This window comes from Oreochromis niloticus, linkage group LG7 (genome assembly GCF_001858045.2).
Source record: "Oreochromis niloticus isolate F11D_XX linkage group LG7, O_niloticus_UMD_NMBU, whole genome shotgun sequence".
NCBI classification, from domain to species: domain Eukaryota; kingdom Metazoa; phylum Chordata; class Actinopteri; order Cichliformes; family Cichlidae; genus Oreochromis; species Oreochromis niloticus.
The window spans coordinates 28,052,749-28,070,295 of NC_031972.2; the positions used below are offsets into that span (position 1 = coordinate 28,052,749).

The window sequence follows — 17,547 nt, forward strand, 5'->3', positions numbered from 1 at the left end:
TTTATGCTAAGTGAACAAGCAGCTGAATTCTACCAGCAATAGAAAATAAGCAAGTCATGTGTCATTTCATGGCTTGCTGTCAAAGACCCAAAAAATATCATACCAACTACACACACATTTACACACAGTGCCTGCACACATATGCTGCTGATGAAAGCTTTATCTAACTCAGTCCAAGTCAATAAGCCAGCAGGTTCGCCGACCAGCAACCACTGCCCAGTTCTGTTTTTTGCCACACTGCTCCGATAATCTGCTGAGAGTTTCTGCATCTGAGTATGTGTGAGTGCGCGTTCATGTACATTTGACTGGCGCCATTCTACGGCTGGGAACAATTATAAAGACATGAAGCAGATAGCTGAAGATGTGTGTTTTGTTCAACACTGAGAAACACACAAGTGGATGAATATACACAAAAAAATTATGATGAAGTGGACTGTTTACACTTTTTGAATATTGTAATTTGTTCCCATTGACACTATTTCATTACAGTGAGAAATGTTCAGATAGCAGTGCCTTACCTCATAACAGGTTAGCAACCCTTGCTTTTTAGAGAATCCTAATCTGAAAAATGATTAGTTAAGAAAACAACTGAAGTCTAATGGAGCAGAAGTTTAGCATAGAATCAAAACACTTAACTCAAGTTTCTTCTTCTTCTAAATATTAAAAAGACCCAGATTTCAGCTACAATGAACATGATGGATACACATGACTCTCTTGAACATGGTAGCACTGCCTGCTTGTTACACTGCAGTGTCTGCTGTGGTAGCGAAACTAATATTAGTACTAATTAGAGATGCAATTGATCATCCAGTGACTAGAACCGGTGAGATTAAACTCTGATATATCTGATACTGTAACAATTCAATTAGCCTGTGCAGCAGCCTGACATGCACATAATAATCCATAAATATGAGTACATGTCTGCTCGTTAGAAATATGCCATGTATATATGTGTAAATATCCAAACATGAAATATTTTGCAAGGGCACTATAATATATTTGCAGAAATATGTAATGGGCTGTGACTTTACCTGGCTTTCTAATAATAGTAGATAGCATTAGCCTGCCAAACAACATTAGCATTTTGCCATATGACTTAAAACCCATGTATAGACTACACTGGTTATTCCACAGGTTTTTAAATGAAATTTAAGCTACCTTTTGTTCTACATTTGTAAGCACCAACTCAAACTTGATTTGCTCCGACTACCTCATGTCATTTCAGTGTTTTTAAGCACTTTTTGGAGTTTTTGAAGTTTTTGAAGACACTCAAGGCAGTATATAGAACCGCTCTACAAAACAGCATTTTAGAGGTGTAATTACAGAGCAACGCAGACTTGTAAAACATGTAAAATGCAGGTGGATATGCTGCAATTCATTTTCAGTTAGATTTTAGTTGTACAAAGATGCACCGCCCAGTAACGTGGGGCACTTAACTTTAGGATTTGTTTAAAACTGAAAATAAAAAAAGTTTGTATACACTGTCAGTTATACTTCTTAGAAAGAAAATTCGAATTTGCTAAAAACAATATGGGCAGGTTGGAGTAGTTTGCAAGTCTAAAAATAAGAAAACACTCAGAAAATACTAAAACTGAGCACAATATACTGGATGGCTGGATGGCATTAAAGATCTGAAGAAATTCTGTGTCTGTGTGTTTTTACGTTTTTATCTAAGAAACCATTAATTAGTCTTTATTGGTATGAAAGTATTGTCAATGTAGCTCAAATATGTGGCACTTGGCAGCATGCATAGCACGGCGCAAACACAATGTCAAGCTAGTTTAGAGCTTCCCATCACAGACAGATAGGAATAATGTTAAAACCCAGTTGGAAGGTGGCTGTGTAACCAACAGTTAACCAGCACTGTATATTAAAAAATAGCTAGGGCTAGGCGTGCACATACCTACTCACCCACTTTCCAACCAACTATACACCCACCCAATTTATTGTTGTAAAAAAAAAAAAAATCTAAAACGGAATGAAAACTCAATGTTTACTATCAGTCAGTTGTCAAAGCATTTCTAATGATAACATAGAGCATATGTAACTGTCAATTAACCAAAACAAATAAAAATGCCCAATAAAACTTAAGAATGTTAAACAAGAGATAAGTAGGTGCTATAAAGCTTGAGTTTTTGTTTTCTTCTTTATGACGCCAATTTATGTTTGCCTGACTCTCACTAACTGATGACCATTACACAGCAAGCAGAGACCTCTAACTTGTTCAACAGGAAGGAAAAACATGAGGGAACATATACGCCCAAACTACACAAACATGTGGACCATACATACCCACCCCCAACACACACCCGCACGAACAGAAATCCCACCCCCTGCCACCCACTCGCATTTCAACCATCCTACACACATGCGCGACCCCTGTTCGCTGGAGATGACTCACTGTGCTGGGAACTCCATGCTTTTCCGATTACTACAGACCGGCTGACTGACTGTCTCAACACGCTGAAAAGAAGAAAAAAAAAAGGTCGATTTTATAGTGTAGTGATAAGAGAAAGTGGTAAAGAAGAAGAAAAGACTAAACAAAACACAAGAATAAGTGTGCAAAAGAACCGAAGAAAAACAGTACCATTCCATGTTAAACCTCAGTGGTTGTCCTACTATACACAAGGGCACAGTGAAACAGCCGGTTTTACCTCCAATCACAACACAGTAGAAACCAAGGAAAGAAAATCCTATGAGTGCTTGAATATGAGAAACTCATGCTTTCTTGATTACTACTGTCTGACTGCCCTTCCAAAAATGCTTCTGGCAAAGAGACAAACAAAAAGAAAGGCACAGAGAGAGAACGATCCTAATGCAATCCACATTTTATATGATGAATGCCTCTCCTGCCAGTCATAAAACTTGACTGAAAAATACAGCAACTGACTATAGGTAAAGATCTTTAACTAAATGCAAAGTCTGACAAGGTTTTCATGGACAGAACTGTTTTAAAAGGAGACTGAACACTCGTATTTCACTTTAAAATGTGTAAGTGCAACACAGGCCTTTACTTGGAAGGAAACTGCCTAAATTGGCTAAACTTTGACTAAACTCCAAGATATCGAATGAGAGAATAGGTAAACAAAATTTGACCAGTACTTGAAAGTCTTCTATCCTGAAAGCAATAGACCAATTACAGCAACTGTAGATAGATAGAAAGAAAAAAAACAGAACTTTAGCTATGAAATCAAAAAATACAATAATACCAATTCATAACAAAAAAGCTAAATAAATGTGCACTTGACCTAGCACCACAGGAAACAAATCACAAACAAATGGAAAAACAAAATCATAAAACACCAAAAAATAAAAAGCTGTTACATTTAGTTAGTTACTATATGCCAGATGTTTTTATTTTTCATTTCTACAAAAGCAAAAATAAGTTGCAGGCACGCATACGTTTCATCATTTGCCTGCAGGGTGTAATTTAACCGAGTGATGGGGGCTTCTTTAAAAAAATGTTCTTTTAAGACTGCTTACATTTAATTCATTGCAGACTGGAATGTGATGGAAGAGCAATTTAGACAGATGGAATGAGAAAGGAGGCAACAAGGAAAATAAGTGCAATGAAAGTAAAGCAGAGAAGAGGAAAAACAAATTATTCACAGCACTTAAAGGCTGGCCCTGAACTGTGATCTCTGGACACCTGCATCAAAAACAACAAAAACAAAGCAGATTGATGTCTGTTTGGAAGTGAAATGGGCTAAAAAGTCAGTATGAACTGTCAATAACTGGGTTAATTTGCCACCTATGATTTTTTAAGTATTATTATGTATTATCCTATACTCAACATCTGCTACGCACTGCCATTAAGAACAGAATGACTGTTATGGTCTTTTTGATCTTGGGTTTTAACAGTTAAATCAAGTCCTCTCAGAGTGGCTCCATAGATGAAGGTTCACACATTCGCCTAACAAGTGAAAGATGCCTAGGTTTGATCTTGGGATGAGACACAAATCCCTTCGGGGCATTAAAAAAAAAAAAAAAAAAATCCCCTTGTTAATAGGGAAACAGCTGAAAGTAGAGCTTTAAATCAAGGTCTCTCAGACTGAATCAGGAAAAAAAAATACAGTAAAATAAACAACAATCATATACAGAGTTCTGCTGCAGTGTACACTGGGAGTTTTACAGTACTCCTATTCAGTCAAGCCAGACACTGGCGTATACAGACCCTATATGTGTCAGGATGAAGTAAATACTCTAAAAGATACAGCAGGCTAACAACCTTTTCTTCCTTAATTACTGGAAGCACTATGCAAGAAACCTATAACAAAGTTTCTTTCAGAATAACTGAGTAACAAAGCCCTCATCAGACTGCAGGGCTCTGCTGCACAGACCTGGATCACAAACAGCAGACTATCAAACGGGTTTTCTTGAGATAGTAAGGCAGATAGCAGGTTGATTTACAGTGCACCACCATGATTTGGTTCCCAAGTTTGTTGATTTTCAGATAGTCCATGTTTGTGTGTTCATGTCTAATGTGTGTGTGTGTGTTTGTGTGTGTGCCTCTTTAGTGATCCAGGAGTCAGATTATGAACCCTGTCTGAGATCAAAGGCAGACGCAGAGGGATTTTTAAAACCAAAAACCAGCTCAACGTGACACCACCAAAAGGTTTTGGGGGGTTTTTTGTACGAGGTTCGATGTCTCCTCTTCCACATACACTATGTATCTGTAAGTTTAGTATAGTGAGGTATAGTTTTTGATCTTTTGATGATAAGATAATTTGTCTCAGTGCACTGGACTTTGTGCTGCCATTTTGTGAAATCAATGTAACACAGAGATTTCTACCCATGCTTTTGCAGTGTCCCTTTGAATGTTATTTAACCTAATGGCCTAATGTTGACTCAGGGAAAAGCCTTGATGAAAAAATCATTTAAACAAACACAGTCCATATGGTCATCAAGTAGTAAGTGCTTGTATAATACAAGTTATAAAGGTATGGTTCTACTTACTAGTAAATTTGGCATTTGATCTAGTATAGTATTTTCTTGCATACAGTTCACATTAATAACTTTTACAAAATGCCTGTATCGTCTTTTCTGATCAATCTCAAAAGCTATGTTATTAACACGTTCCTAAACATGCAAAGCATTTCGTGTCAGTATGTATTCTTCCTTGACTGATGGTCAAAAACATGTATAGAAATATTAAAGCATATATTTGATCTGTTGCATTATTTCCATCCTCCAACATTAATTGACTGTCATCTACAAACAACCTCAATCTGATGTGTTTAGCACTGAAGATTTGCCAAAGTAAACCAAAGTCTAAGGATCATTTATCACATCCATCTACTCTAGATCACTGGATATTTTCAGAGTTTCTTGCCAGCCAATTTTCTTAAGCCCAGAGCAATGTTGTTGAAATGCATTCATGTCAATGGCATTTGCTTGACTCATTGCAACCAACCATGATAAATGGCTATAAAACTGTCTTCAGATGAAAATTACAATTAAAAAACAAAATCCACAAACTGTAGATGGCAGACATTTCTATATTAAGCAAGCTGTGATCAACTGTGCATTTAAGATAAATGTAATGAAGAGAGACTTGGATCTTTATGATTTAAGCCTTTTCTTAGATGAAGGAACTCAAAGAAGAAAAAGCAAACATTTAGTGTTCAAACTGTGATTGTCTCACAGTGAAAGAGCCATTAAACAACTCACAATCAACTCGAGATGTTGAATTATACACATAAATTATATAACTATTATTTATTTATATATAATAATATTACTACAGTTGGATGGGTGGACAAGAACTGGCAAACAAACATGACCTTATTGGTTCCTGAACCACTGAGAATGCAGTGGTTTGTATTCAGATTTTTGTGTTAAGCAACATTTAATTCATCATTAAAATGTATTTATAAAGTTTTCATTATAGCGTCAACATGTCGAGCTGCTGAACTGTTTTTTTTCCAGCTTCTTCTTTATGGCCTTGTATTAACATCGTCTTACTGATGTAGTGACACACAGAAGCTGCAATGCATTACCATTGTTTTCTAAGAACTGACACCTACTACCAAAGAGTTCAGAGTACACATGCTGAAAGGGCAGAGGATCAGGTGTGCTCTCACTACTTCCACGCAGGACAACCACATCTGCTGTGATCCTAGCCCATAGTCAAACTGGGCGATATAGCCTCAAAATTGTATCACATTTCAAGAGAAACTGCTTGTAGGCAGTATCATTTATGTGTGAATGAAGGGTATTTTCCATCAAAGGTAAGCACAACAGTATCCTAGGTAGTGTTTTCTCTGGAATTTTTAAGTAAAACTATAAAATAACTGGTTGACACCAGTTTAACAGTAAGTGAAGCAACTTAATCTTGTAACTCTATACTGTACCATATAAAACTGAAAAATATTTTCTACCTGGGATTCATCTGGGTCAAGCCTTTTAACCAGTTGCTTAAAGTCCTGCCTGCTTTTCTACCATAAACACCATTTGCTCTTCCTGTCATATGGAGTACAACTATCAAGTGTTCCAGTAATGCTCAGTGAAGTTATTTGTTTACATTTAGGTTGTGCATCACCAGCTACTAGCATCTACTCCACCATAGCATGGTAGAACTCAACTGTGTGTTTTTGCCTAAAGTGATGGGACACATTTGCTGTTACTTCCTTTAACGGGAATAAATTTAATGCTGATTTTGCAAAGGACCAGACCTTGTTGGATATTATTGAAACAGTTCTCTTTTTAAGTACTAATTCATCACAAGAGGCTGACTCTTGCTACATGCCCGGCTTGCCTCACTGATACATGCACTATGGAACGTAAATACAAGTTGTTGCTATAGCAGCGATATCGAGATATGGCATTTTTATCTCACGTAAAAATTTAAATTGGAATTATCGCCAGCGGCATCATGTGGCACAGCCACAGTCCATATAATTCAAATGCATAATGTGACATATATTCAACAATCAACAAACAGCAACAATTCCAAATGCCAAACCACATCATCATACTGATATAATAATTACATATTGCAATCTTTATGGTGAAAGCTGATTAGATTCAGCCAGCCAAAGCCTTACTTCTTGACAACAGTTCTCTTTCAGTTTTACACTGATAGCAAGGATATAACCAAAGCTTCATCACCTGCAAAAACAAAGATTTCTGCCTGAAAACTGCTTAAGAAACATTAGCAGTGTATTCAGCTTCATATTCATTTGTTTCTGTCACCTGCCTGCCAAATAAGATAAGATCACCATGCTCGATACACCCATTTATCCTCCTTTCAGACTGCCAACACTCCATGAAAGCAACAACACAGTGGGAGGGGGGTGAGGGGAGGAAATAGATACTGAGAGACAGAGGGCATATAAAACAATAAAACTGGATAGGGAAAGATAAAGCTGAAAAAGGCAAGAGAAATAAGGACAAGGGAGAAACAAAACTAAACAAAGCGGAAAAAAACAGACACCAAAAGGAGAAGACACATTTTATAATTTGGGGGCAAGTTCATACCTACTTGCCATAGACATTCCAACTGAATTATGTCATGACACATACACATACATTTTTGGACCCCAGAGACAGTTTGGCTACATACAAACTGTCATATAAATTAAACAGACAAGTCTATTCATTATGTATGAGGAGACAGGTAAAAAAAAGTCACCTAAAGGGATCAGTAGTGACAGTTTTAGATTTTAGCCTCGTCCCCAGTGGCACAAAGAGGTAAAGGACTGTTTTGGAGTGCGCCAAATATTCAAGCATAAAATGAAACAAAGTCTTTGTTTTGCTCTAACTGATGACAGTTATTGCAAAACAACTTCAATTACACAGTGTAAAACATAAGGACATAGATTTTAATGGTGTTAATACTTTGTAGCAATAAGAGAGTGGCTATAAAACTAAATAACCTAATAAACTGTTTCAAAGTATTTCAGCCCAGCTTCACACTATTGTCCAATCAGCACATACTTGATCACACAAAACTTTGAAACGACATTTCTAATGAAAGGAAATCAAAACTGAAAGTACACAACCAATAAACACCGCAATACGTGTTTTTATAGATGCAAGCTTGATAGCTTGATATATAAAAGCATCAAATTAGCACATTTAGAAAAATGAAAATTTTAACATTTCTGGCCCTGTGACAGACTGGCGACCTGTCCAGGGTGTACCCTGCCTCTCGCCCTATGACAGCTGGGATAGTCTCCAGCGCCCCCCGCGACCCTGAAAAGGATGAGCGGAAGCGAATGGATGGATGGATGGATGGTCAAAAAAATTACGGAAATTATGAAATGATTTAAATGTAGTTGCTATTTATTTTTCCGGTGACTCAACTGATAAATTAAGAGTTTCACCTCTATTCAAGTGATGAGCTTTTCTCGAGAAATGATACGTCAAAACAAATCCCACCCCATACCAACACAAACAAATGAATGGCAATTCACATGTGGAATACACAAACATGACCCCCCCATCCCCGCCACACAGTGGAATCACTGATGCACAGTGGAATCACTGAATCACTGATGCAAATAACTGAACACACAGGGAGCACTAAGGACTGTTTTGGATTATCAAAAACACACATACATTATTCACACCAGAAAATCTCCCTTTTTTAAAAATTTTTGACCGTGAGCTTCAACAACACTACGTTTATCAACTCTACAGGTTACCAAAGCCTCTGCCATAGCCACTCTGGGTCAAAGCCTGAACAACATATGTACATGGCAAACGCTGTCTATGCAAGTTTCCCTTAAGAGGCTGCTGTCTCCACACTGGATTGCACTCAAAATCCATATATTCGTACTCATTTCACTAGTAACTACGATCAATTGCAAGGTGACAAGGTTTTTTTGGCTACCTAACTTATACCCGAGACAGACTTGAAAGCACCACTACTTACACTGACCAAAGGCTAAAATAAGAGCACCAATCATCTCTTTCCCCTTTAGCCCTTGGAGTTCTTCCCTGTCTCTGAAAATAAACCCTGCAGAGAGAATAAAGCAAGAACCTCTTCAAATGCTGAAAACAACAGGGTCACAACTTTCAAAACAATAGTTTTGACATGGCAGACATGTTAAATATGACCACCTGTTCGGTGGAAGTTAGCGCTAAGAAAAAGGTACAATTTTGGTAACTTTTCCACACCAGCTTGTAAATCAATCCACTGTATTCTTCATGATGGCTTGGCAAATAACCATACATAATGCGGAGGTAGAATTTACACCATTGCAATCAATATAGTGTTTTTCTAGAACAGACTAAGGTTCTGCCAAGCACTAATAATCTCCCGAGTGAGCTCTGTTTTCAGAGTCAACACTGCATTGGAAAGAAGAGTTACTGTTTATACAGCTAAACCTAATAGATGTTATTTTCACTGGCAAAATGGCAGCAAGGTGCCAAAAGTACCCAGTTTTTCAGTCACATGGACATTAATATTTGAGATATGCTACTCACAGTAAAACAAGCATACACACCTCACAGCACCTTTCTTCATCATCATAGTAAAAGCACACAGTAAAATTAGGGTTTATCGTTCTGTGTGACAAACAGAAAGCAGTTTCCTGAGAGAGCCTGTCGAGGTCCAGAAGATCATCCAGTACATTTGCAAGGGAAGGAAGTACATTCTTTAGCAGATATCTTCCCTGGAACCACAACCACCCTGCCACACAGAAGTCTCTACAATGAGGCTACCATTGCAAAGACAATGACTTTGCAATGAAATTGCTTTAAAAACGCAATGAATTAAATGAGAATTTCAACCTTGCATCTTTAGGCTTCCACCAATCAGTCATCTGACAAAACATAGTCTTTATTTTGCTATAAAATCTAAAATGTAGACGCTGTAAATACACTCACACACATACCTTCAATCTAACAGCACTGAAGACACAATGCTGCTGGGTTGAGTACAGTACCCTATAATAGTGTCACCAGTTAAGTGTGGTGACTGGCCTAATGTGAAACACATGATCACATTTTTAATTCAAACAAAGTTTGAATTCAAATGTCAGTTCATGAGATTTTATCTTATTAGCTTTTTCTGTGAAATGTTGTTATAATAAGCGGCTTAATCCTTGACACCCCCCCCCAAAAAAGCACAGGAATAGCACAAATTATAAGCGGTATATTTCCTTCACTGCCTTCTCTGTTAACTATACTTAAAGTCAAACCAACAACTATAAATCCTCAGTGGCATGATGACAAGTTTTTAAACTTAGATGTATACCAGAGATGATGTAAAGAGTATGCAACATAGAATGTATTGTGACAATTGACAAAGGAAACAGCTACTTATGACCACAATTAAGGACAACTACCGTATTTTTCGGACCATAAGGCGCACTGTCGATGAACGGGTCTGTTTTCAATATTGTGGATGGATTATGCCAGTTGTTCTCCTGAGCCCTGTTTCAGAAAGCCGGTTTAGAAAACTCAGAGTTAAAAATGATACTCAGGGTTGAGTAACCCCGAACTGTCCAACTCGGAATATTCGGTTTCAGAAAGGCTGATAACAATTAGTTCAATCAACGCGGAGTTGCTTTAACCCCAAGTTAAGCACGCGCATAAAGCCCTGATTAGTGGAGCACAGATTAAGCGAGTCACCATGGAGACGGAGGGAAAGAAGGCGCGGTCAATGTATTTTACAGCGCTTGAGGCCGAAATTCTGATGGCAGCATATGCCGATAACATGCAAATTTTGCGGAAAAAAAGTAACACAGCCTCAGCTGCAAAAGAAAGGGAGCATGCATGGCAATACATAGCCGACAGAGTCAATGCGTGAGTGTTAATTTAAAAATTGATCTAGGGATTTCCACCCATTTAACACGTTATTTTATTATATTTCATTTTATTTTATACATTTTATTTTGTGATGTGATGTGAGCGCATGTGCAACCCAACAGGCCCCAAACGTTCCTGGCAGCAAGTAAAAATGAAATATAAAAAATGTAGAGGAAGAGGGTCCAGCCACTTCTCCAACAAACCTTTCCTCAGTGAGATGTTCAGCACTGATTTACAACCAACCTAAGTAGGCATGTACTATGAATGTCATTTTCTGTGTTTCAATAGCTCCCTGTAAAGCAGCTGTACAAGACCTGTTTGATCAAGAAAATAAAAAAATGCTTTTTGGAAATGGAACACTTCAAGCAGCAGAATGGAATGTGAGTGCCATCTATACAGCCAATCACGCCTGGGAACCCTGAAAATAAATGTAAAATCTAAGTAGTAGTTCAAGTATCACCACATCATGAATTAAGTTTTGTTCATCCTGATACCTGCAATTTTGTGGAATCCCTCTTTGATAAATCTTGTGGGTCTATGACCGGGGAACACCACAAACGAGTACAGGAGACGTTTCAGTGCAACTGTAACATACCTGACTGCCCGACAGACGGTAGCCTTGGAAACGTGCTCAGCGTCACCAATATTATACAGAAAGCTCCCGTTTGCAAAAAAACGAAGTGCAATACAAATAATATGTACAGAACTGAGAGAATGTCCGCGATGTGTCACATGCGCAATATAAGGCCTGAGGATGTTATTCAAATAAATTATCGATTGTGCTGAAAAACGGTAACGTTCACACAGAAAATCATCAGGAAATGATAAAATGTCCAAACACGCTCTAATCACTCTCTCCCGGTGGAGAGCTCTGCGGAGAATTTGGGCTTCAACATCTACTGGCTCTTCAAGTAAGGGGCACCATGTCTGACACTTCCTACAGTCAGGTTTCCGACAAAGAGGCAGAGAAGTTCAGGGTTAGTTGAAGTAAACCTGCTAGGGGGCAGGTTAGCTTCACGGAGTGTGTCGTCATAGTAACTCACTCAGAATTAATCTAAACTCGCTTTGTGAAACCGAAAACCCAGAGTTTTCGTTAACTCAGGGTATACTTACTCAGAGTTTGCACTAAACCGGCTTTCTGAAACAGGGCCCTGACTTAAGTTTGGTCTGTTTACAGCATCCTGCCATGCGACTGCATTTGTCCCTAACCATCGGGAACCCTCACGTTAACTTTTTACCTAGTGGAAAAAAGTTAGCATTCATCCTCCAGCTTCACTGTGTTTATGTTATCCTAACATAGCTGTGTCGCTAGTGATCATGTAGCACATCATTATATACCAGCTAGCCCAACTTCCGTAACCCTACAAAAGTCACTGCTGTTTAGTTTTCTGTCTTCATTTTTGTCGGAAGTGATAGCAGAGCTGTACGTTTTCATTTTTTCAGAAATCTCTCAGTCAGAACATGCTATAACATGTTTAGGTGGAAACTAGCGAGCTAACTTCCTGCTAACTTCTAACTCCGTGAAATTTAATGAATTCTGTTTTCATGGATGCCTGGATGTTAAACTTAATTGTTACATCTGGTAAAGCAGCAATGCTGATCATTTTATTAAAGATGAAACAATTTAGACAGTTTTTAACTCTCAGTGATGCCACAGTGTTCGTTTGACTTTGGAACCTGAAGCGGACGGAGTTTTGGACCCAGATTACTCTGCGAGGCTCCTGACTACAGTAATGCTCCGACAATCCATCAAGTGGTCCGGCTTCGTAGTTTACCAAAGTCGTTTGAGCGCCGCGTACCACATAAAATTGGTTCGAGGTCAGTAAGCACAACCAGAATTCACACATAAGGCGCACTGTCGACTTTTGAGAAAATTAAAGGATTTTAAGTGCGCCTTATAGTGCGGAAGATACAGTAGTAACTATTTTGCATTGGGTAATTGAGACACTACTTAAGTGTGTCTCAATGGCAGGAAACTACTCATTTCCTGCCACTTCTTCACACGGATGGAAAACAAGGTACCAATGGTAGCAATGGTCCAGTCTCCACCCTGCCTAATGCCTATATGCCTAAAGATATAAAACCTGTTCTGATACAACTGATATAAAGAATAAAGATGTTGACAGCCATGTCAAAAATCATGCGTCCTTATGGACTTGCTTTATTTTTTTAATAAACATACTCATAAAAGACTTATGTAAATATCTGCCAGATTTGTTTCCAATATTGATGTGGCATTCAGTTGTATGTTCAGTTCTGCTATCTAAAACAGATCCAGCATACTTCAGCTTTTCAACACGAGGCCCCATTTATCAAAGAGTGTGTATGTTAACATTTCGGGGCATCTGGGTCTCAGATGGTAGAGCGGGTGGTCTATCGGTATGTTTGGGCAAGATACTGAACCCCAAGTTGCTCCTGATGCATCCATCGGATTGCAAGTGTGTGCATGAATGAGTAGAAAAGCACCAGGTTCCAGTCCATTATACATTAACAAGGAAACAATTATTGTAGAACAGGCCCAATTTTTTTGGAGATGAAAAAATCCTTACTGGCTAGCAAATATTACACTTTCACCTTCGCTGTCGCCACAGTATCATTGCCCTTATTGGTCAGCTGACCACAGAAGAGAGTCATAGCTCCTAACAGAGAGGACGCATCTCTCTTAAGCGGCTTGATCTTGTGGCTTGTAGCAGTGGGAACTCTTCCAAAGGCAGAAATTCATAAAATATGTTGAAATGAAATGTTTGCCAGTTTGAAGCTTGCATAATAACTCTTCAAACGCACAGTTAAGCACAGCTCCTGGTGAGTGGGGATAAACTGCTTAAACAGCAGCACTGAGGACTAGAGAGACCCCTATCTAGGCCCCTCAATGTTGGTTTAATATCTGGCTGGCTCCTTCTGCTCTTTCTTTTACTTACACATGCACACACCAAAAGTATGGCCTCAGACCTGGCAAACAGCCTTCAAGTTCTTGGAGCAGCTTTCTCTCTAATTTAAAGTTGATTGCCATGGCCCTCTGTGAGTGACTAGTGAAATATGAGTGTGGAGAAGAGTATGGAGGCTTGGATGTGCGTTTGGCTCCGTGTGCATGTGAACGTGTGAGTGTGCATGCACAAAGCCATTGGATCGTTTACATATATGTGCATGCAGAAGTCTGCGTCAAGGTCTGTGTGGAGCCAGAGCGTATCTGTGTGCGCGTGTGGTTTTTGGCCTGAGCTACAGCAGAGATTGGACTTCCAGCTAAAGACGTCTGCAGGGAAAGCGAGCTGAATAACAGTACCCTTCTCAAGCTAAAATGAGGTGTTAGAAGGTGAGTTCAACTGAACTGAGCTGTACAGAACATGTGATCAAGTGAAGAAAGTTAGACTATACAGTCTGGGATCTGTCTTTATAAACCTGCTGCGAGTTAATTAATGAATACTTCATACAACAATGAGGAAGATTGGGTTAAGTTAAACCTTGTCTCGGATCCTGTGTACTTCTTGAAGGATTAAATTGATTACTAATGTTTTCTATAGTATTTTTAGTATATTTTTAGTATATATTATAGTATTTTTTAGCCAAAACACGCAGGTGTCAGCCACAGTCGACTTGTTTTACTCTGCTCAGGATCCTGGATTTCCCTTTCTTTTTTGGATATGTATGTGGTCTGTGAGTCCAAAAAGCAAATTTGTTCCCACTATTTTTCACAATGTTTAGAAAGCAAAAAATACCATCAAGTTTTCCTTTTATAGAGACAGAAGGCTTTAATCCGTGGGTAGGCCAACATCCCAGAGGTAAACAACAAGGTGCCCGGTGTGCCTCGTTTTTCTTAGTCAGTGTATATTTAGTTTCAGAGTGGTGAAGTGGTCAAGAAATATGGTTCTTCGCAAAGGTGTCCAAACTGAGATGCATCCTCCCGAATGAAAAACAGTAAACACTGCTGTAAGTGACACGCATGCTACGGGGAGACGCCAGGTGTTTGGCTTCTCTTTCCACACAGCCCATTGTGCGTCTGGCTACGACAAAACAACAATTACACGATCTGTCTCTCTGCACAGAATTAGCTGAATGGATTTTAAAGGAGAAAAATAAACAGCAATCAAACAGGGAACCACTGAAAACCTGGGACAAATTAACATCACAAGACTGGCTTAAGCAACCCCGGTTTTCTGTTTTACTCCCACATGGGAGTGAAGCGGAAAAATGGACTTCTATTGGCCAACTGATAGCTAACAGTACAATTGCTTCCACCTCACAAGAAACTAGAATAGAATAGAAATATCCTTTATTGTCCCTCATTGGGGAAATTCACGTGTTCCAGCAGCACAGTGACAGGCAGACGCAGCATGCAGAGTCAAAAGACAATTTGCAACATAACGAAAACAAAATGAAAGTAATAATGAGAAGTCATTTTTTTCTCTGAAAATACAAGATATCTGAAAAGGTCAAATAATAATAATAGCCAATAAAGCAGACGCAGTTTTGTCTTGTTCCTGTCTTTAACATATACTCCTGAAAACAATATCTCCAAGAATTTAACACGGAACTTCTACAAATCATGACCGATCCAACAGCTCTTACTTTAATATTCCTCTTATCCTCGTTTTCAGTACATGTAACAATTCTTTTTGTTGATGGCCATGTACTTGAGCCAGTGGAATCCTTGATCAATAAAAGTGGACTCAGATCCTACTTTTCGCTGCATCCACCTCTTTAAAGAATCACAGACGTACACTGATGCTGGAATACACAAGGTTATTGGCAAGGTTCGAATTTTTCCACTGATACAGAAGTACTGCTTACACTGTGGGCAACTATGAGTTTCTTAAAGCCTTTAAGCTCATAAAGACAGATGTTAGAGCATGAACTTTGACCCACATTTTCCTTTTAGCGGGGCAACATTCGAGAAATGGCTAATTTCAAGCAAAAGGCTCGCTGCCTGCTTTTCTGATTTCTCTCCCCACCTTCCTTCCCTTTCCTACTCCTGAGACACCCCCAGGCTTCATCATTCTGCTTCGTCTGTTTGCATTCCTGTTGAGCTCTATTTAAAAGCTTGATCACTCCACTGGGTAGAGGAATGCACATCTGCAGTGAGACCCCATCCCACTGTCTCTGTCATCTTTTTCTTTTTTTTGTCTGTCTCTCTGTCTGCTTATGCATTATAGTAAGTATTGGTTTCTGATTGAGTTCTCAGAGCGTTAGCTTTTGCTATTGACCTGGAACTTGAACTAATTGCAGATATAAATATACAACAACAAAGGGCAGGATGAAGACTAATCTTGTTTATTACATCAACAAGTGCTTTCAGTGGCCATGATTTCAACGCTTCATTTATACTCTGCCAAGTGAGTTCCCGTGCTTGGTTTTCAGAACTGGAAGCAAAGCATGTCAATGAAAGCCAGTGAAAGTTGGCTTTTTTTTCTTTACATTCATCACACTATATTACTATATTTATAAAATAATTACACAAATCACAAGCACACAATAATAACACAATAATACAAACAGTACACCAGAACCAAACCACACCAATCTACAATCCACCTATCACAACAATATTTACACATTTAAATATCATACAGCACCTTGTTCTCACTGCATCATTTTTAAAGGAAATCTGAAACTAAAACACAGTAACAGAAAGACATGCTCAGTTTATCAATAATAAAAGAACAACACATTGTAACCAGTGCTGTTTGTCCAGGGTACCATCAGTGTTTTACCCATAATTGGAAGGCATGAAGTTAAAATACAACTAGAGGAAAAAAGACTGTGGTATGATGTTTAACAGCCTAAACAGGGATCCACATTGAAGCTAGTACGACAATTCCCCACTGTGTACAACACCAGAGTAAATTTCCCTTCATTCCCTCCTGTCCCGTGTAGTGAGGCGGATTAAACTTTTAGTCCCCACATCCCTCCCCAACCACCCCTCACACACACACAGGCAGTTTACTAGCCGCTAATCCTCTCCCGCCCGGGATAAACACTTTAAATGGCCGGACTTACCTTGGAAACTCTCCCCGAGTCAAACAGGCATTATTATATTGTCGCCTTCCATGGCTGGTACCTCTACGAGTTGTTCCTCGACTCACCGATGACACTAGACACGAAGTAGCGGGGGAAGAGTGCAACAAAGTCGGACAGCAACCAGGAGGAGGAGGGAGGAACGAGGCCGGAAAGTAGGCTGCTGCGCCGTTGGAGGCGGCGCATGTCAATCACCTGGCTGAGTGGGCGGGCCCTAACTGTAAAGAGATTATGGAGGCTGAGCTATAGGTCTGAGGTCTAATGAGGAATGCGGGATGGAAAAACAGAGCGAGGTCTCCAACAGCAGGGTTATGAAAGTTTGAATGTTTTCGTCTGTTTTTAATGTATGCAGGTTTATTTCAAATGTGTCTCTACTATGAAAAAGGGAAAATAATCAAAATTCAACTTCTGGCAGTTGTAACTTATAAAAAATGTACTTATAAAAGCTGCCTCTTTTAATTTCTGATGAAATATATGTATATTAATTTTTTCCCATGGTTTACCTGTTTATTTTTTTATGCATATAGCATAAAATAGGTATAGGTATTCGGAATAAGTATTGCAATATAAACAATATAATCACAACACTTTTTAATGGCAAAGTAATGCTGCAGACAGGCAGGTTTTGATTACAGGTTTCACCAAACTGACAAAAGATTTTCACTGGATATATTAATTGTATTTAAGGTGATTTATTTTTAATACATAATATTGTTAAGTTGGTTCTGTTTTTATTTTATTTTATTGATCTAAATGTTTTGTGACGTGACAATAAAGGTG

The 17,547-nt window shown here is 38.7% G+C and overlaps 1 protein-coding gene and 1 long non-coding RNA gene across 4 annotated transcripts in view; one reads left to right on the forward strand and one right to left on the reverse strand.

Annotated features, from left to right (window-relative positions):
* Nucleotides 1-16,920, reverse strand: part of il11ra (interleukin 11 receptor subunit alpha) — a 51,461-nt gene extending 34,541 nt beyond the window's left edge. For 2 of the 3 annotated variants that reach the window (XM_005474714.4, XM_019361250.2), the window contains exon 1: nucleotides 16,750-16,920. The gene's annotated coding sequence lies outside the window, so the exon portion shown is untranslated. Of the gene's footprint in view, nucleotides 1-2,401; nucleotides 2,464-16,749 lie in introns of all 3 variants that reach the window. The other variant, XM_013268509.3, reaches the window with a different exon arrangement.
* LOC109202826 (uncharacterized) lies at nucleotides 10,387-11,910 on the forward strand. Its single transcript, XR_002062791.1, has 2 exons — nucleotides 10,387-10,970; nucleotides 11,047-11,910. It is a non-coding gene; the product is annotated as an uncharacterized LOC109202826 (long non-coding RNA).
* Nucleotides 16,921-17,547: the final 627 nt, after the last annotated feature.